Here is a 4,157-nt window from a genome sequence, read left to right on the forward strand (position 1 = left end):
GGAAGATGAGTAAATGAGCTGTACATCTAGTTTAAATCAAATAAATTGTTTTTAATGTTTTCATTAAGCACCAAGACAATAGTTCCTCCTCTCCCTACCCCATGTTCAAAACATGTACATTTTATAGGTTTAAAATTACAGTATGAAATAATTTATAACCATGGTCACACAACTTGTACCTAACATGCAAATAAACTGAAAGTGTTTTCCTGTAATGGAAAGAAAACCCCATTCTTCCACTTGTTATAATGATATGTTTGGCATCCAGAATTGGACACAGTATGCCAACTGAGGTCTCACCAGTGCTGAGTAGAACAGGACAATTACTTCGTGTGTCTTACGTACAACACTCCTGTTCATATACACCAGAATATTATCCTTTTTGCAATTGTATTACATTGATAATTCATTCAATTTGTGATCCACTATAACAGAGGTCGGCAACCTTTCTGAAGTGGTGTGCTGAGTCTTCATTTATTCACTCTAATTTAAGGTTTCGTGTGCCATTTTAACGTTTTTAGGTCTCTTTCTATAAGTCTTCAATATATAACTAAACTATTGTTGTATATCAAGTAAATAAGGTTTTAAAAATGTTTAAGAAGCTACATTTAGAATTAAATTAAAATGCAGAGCCCCCCCGGACCGTGGCCAGGACCCGGGCAGTGTGAGTGCCACAGAAAATTAGCTCCCGTGCTGCCTTTGATACATGTGCCATAGGTTGCCTACCCCTGCACTATAACCTCAGATTCTTTTCAGCAGGTACTACTGTCTAACCAGTTATTCCCCATTTACAGTTTTGCATTTGATTTTTCCTTCCTCAGTGAAGTACTTTGCACTTGTCTTTATTGAATGTCATCTTGTTGAACTCAGACCAATTCTCCAATTTGTCAAGGCCATTTTGAATTCTACTCCTCTTCTCCAAAGTGCATACAACCTCTCCCATCTGTAAATTTTATAATCAGACTCTCCACTCTATTATCCAAGCCATTGATGAAAATATTGAATAGTGCTGGATGCAGGACTCACCCCTGTGGGACTCAGTTTCATACTGAACCACTGATAATTGCTCTTACAGTCATTCAACAAATTGTGCATCCATCTTATAGAAATTAATCTAGACGACGTTTATCCTGTTTGCTTATGAGAATGTCATGTATGTTTGTGTCAAAAGCCTTACTAAAATCAAGATATATCTTGTCTACTCCTCCCCCACATCCATTAGGCCTGTAACCCCATCAAAGAAGGAAATTTGATTGGTTTGGCATGATTTAGTTTCCTTGTTTACTTTTTAAAATTTCTATGAGAAAGTTATTCTATTTTCTTGACTCTGTTAAGTTTCTTGACTCTGCTTAATCTCTCAAAGAGAAAGGATACGTTTATATAGTATTGCAGTGAGGATGCTATCATCAAGACTTCAAGTGACTGGTGATTGAAAAAGGTTCTCAGACAGTTCTCACAAAACTCCTGCAGTGTATGGGATATCACACACTATGGCCTCCTTCTAGCCTCTATCCCACCCTGAAATCAATGTCTCACCAACTGCCAACAGGATAACACAGAAACTGTTTCTATCAAGTGCCTTTAGCTGTTTTGTACGCTTCCTCCAGAATACCGTTTGAAACCTCATATACCTACATATTGGTCTTTTAGTTCCTGGCACCCCACCCTTACCCCTCCAGAAGAAGAACCATGGCTGTGGCCATGACCAGTAAACAAAGGTGTGGACAATATTCCTGCTCGCACCACTCCCTTGGTAACTATGGCCCAGGAATTTATCTATAAACCTCCTCTTTCCTCCCACATTCACAGTAATAGTATAATTGGTCACATCAATGTTCTTCTTCAAGTAGCGTCCCTGCGGGTGCTCCACTGTAGGTGTGTATGAGTCCCTATGCTGTTGATCGGAGAAGTTCAGTAGCAGTGTCCATTGGGCCCACACATGCGCAGTCTCTTCTTCTGCTACACCAGGAGGGTAGCCAGCGCACAGAGGCTAACAGATCTCAGTTCCTTCTCAACCACCCCTGGCAGGAGACAGAGATTTAGCTGTCCATTTGCGGATTGTTAACTCGTTTACAATTGCACGTTTTTAGCTTCCTTTGAAGCCTCTTTTGTTTCTTTTCCCCATTTTACTGTTTATTTGGCCATTGCCAAGAGGAAAAAAAAAGAAGAAAGGACTTTGGTCAAACTCTCAATGGGAGGAACCCCCAGACAAGAGTATGCACAGCTCTTCGGGTTTAAGGAAGAGTTGCACTTGCAGTAAGGAGATCCTGATCACGGACAAGCACTACCAGTGCATCTGCTGCCTTGGTGAGGGCTATATCCAGCAGAAGTGCTTCCTCTGCCAGCAACTCTGTCAAAGATCCTGCAAGGACAGAAAGCTTGGCCAAAAAATCATCTTTATGACGGTAGCTCTCCTACCCCAGTCCTCAGACAGGTGTGAGTCTCCCCCCCAACCTTCAACTTTGAAGGATAGTGGGTCGAAGAAACCATCTGTGGACTCCTCTCACAGGTCAAAAAAGAGAGTGGGAGGTCCCCTCAGGGATAGCTGAAAGTGATCACCATCTCGCTTGATATCCTCTGCAACTGCAGGCACCGAGACCACAATCTGGCACCCACGCCTCACGGTACTGCTGTTACAGGTCAAAAACTCCCTGGATTGGTGGAAGAACCCAGCCATAGCGTGCAAAGGGATTCCCTTCTTGCAGGCGTCACCATCGTTGCTCCTTACCACCCAGGCATCACTCATAGGATGGGCATGCATTTAAACGGACTCACAATACAAGGCAAATGGTCACCTGTGGAGATATCACTACACATCAATCTCCTCAAATTGAGAGCGGTCAGGAATGCCTGCACTCATTTCCTTCTACTGATAGCAGGATCACATATGAAGATCATAACGGACAACATAGCCTCAATGTACTACATCAACCTCCAAGGAGGGGCCAGGTCGCCCTCCCTATGTGCAGAAATGATGACGCTATGGAACTGGTGCATCTCTCACAATGTCACCTTGGCTTACCTCCCGGGCAAGTAGAAGTCGATAGCCGACAAGCTCAGTTGCAAATTCCCACACAACCATAAGTGGGAGATGCACCTGATAGTACTTCACAACTTGTTCTCACAGTGGGGAACACCTTCCACAGACCTGTTCGCCACTTACTGGAATCAAAAGTGTCCATGATATTACTCCAAGGCAGGGATGGGACAGCACTTTCTGGGCGATGCTTTCTTTTCCCCCTGGAACAAAGGCCTTTCCTCCATTTCCTCTTCTGTGCAGGTCCTGCTAAAGATAAAGAGGGACGGAGCTCACGTAATCCTGATTGCTCCTATTTGGCCAAGACAGACCTGATACCCTTACCTGATGCAGCTCGTGATGTGCCCAACGATCTTCCTTTTGACCACTCTGCACCTCCTCTCACAGAACAAAGGACGTACTATACATCCCAATGTGGGGATTCTCCATCACAAAGCATGGCTCCTAGTGGCTCCAGCACGTAGAAAGCTCATGCTCAAGGGAAGTACAAGAAGTTCTGTTACACAGTAGAAAGCCCTCCATGTGATACACTTATCTGCAGAAGTGGTCCAGGTTTCAGATTTGGTGTACATCCCAACCAATCTCTCCAGTGTCAGCAACTCTCCCACAAATTCTGGAATATGCCCTGACCCTTAAAAAATCTGGGTTATCCCTGAGCTCTCTCAGGGTACACCTAGCACCCATCACAGCATTTCACCAACCCATAGAGAAGTACTCAGTACTATCACACCCCACTATCAAAAGGTTCCTTAAGGGTATAACAAACCTCTTCCCTCAACCTCGACTTCATGCTTTTTTTGCCTCTGTTTTCACTAAGAAGGTCAGCTCCCAGACTGCTGTGCTGGGCATCACAAAATGGGGAAGAGATGGCCAGCCCTCTGTAGAGATAGAGGTGGTTAGGGACTATTTAGAAAAGCTGGACGTGCACAAGTCCATGGGGCCGGACGAATTGCATCCGAGAGTGCTGAGGGAATTGGCGGCTGTGATTGCAGAGCCCTTGGCCATTATCTTTGAAAACTCGTGGCGAACGGGGGAAGTCCCGGATGACTGGAAAAAGGCTAATGTAGTGCCCATCTTTAAAAAAGGGAAGAAGGAGGATCCTGGGAACTACAGGCCGGTC

The 4,157-nt window shown here is 44.3% G+C and overlaps 1 long non-coding RNA gene across 1 annotated transcript; it reads right to left on the reverse strand.

Moving 5' to 3' along the window:
• Positions 1-787: 787 nt before the first annotated feature.
• On the reverse strand, positions 788-3,821 carry LOC122456358. Its single transcript, XR_006275232.1, has 3 exons — positions 3,362-3,821; positions 3,164-3,283; positions 788-2,795 (listed from the first exon to the last, which is right to left on the reverse strand). It is a non-coding gene; the product is annotated as an uncharacterized LOC122456358 (long non-coding RNA).
• Positions 3,822-4,157: the final 336 nt, after the last annotated feature.

This window comes from Dermochelys coriacea, chromosome 12 (genome assembly GCF_009764565.3).
Source record: "Dermochelys coriacea isolate rDerCor1 chromosome 12, rDerCor1.pri.v4, whole genome shotgun sequence".
NCBI classification, from domain to species: domain Eukaryota; kingdom Metazoa; phylum Chordata; order Testudines; family Dermochelyidae; genus Dermochelys; species Dermochelys coriacea.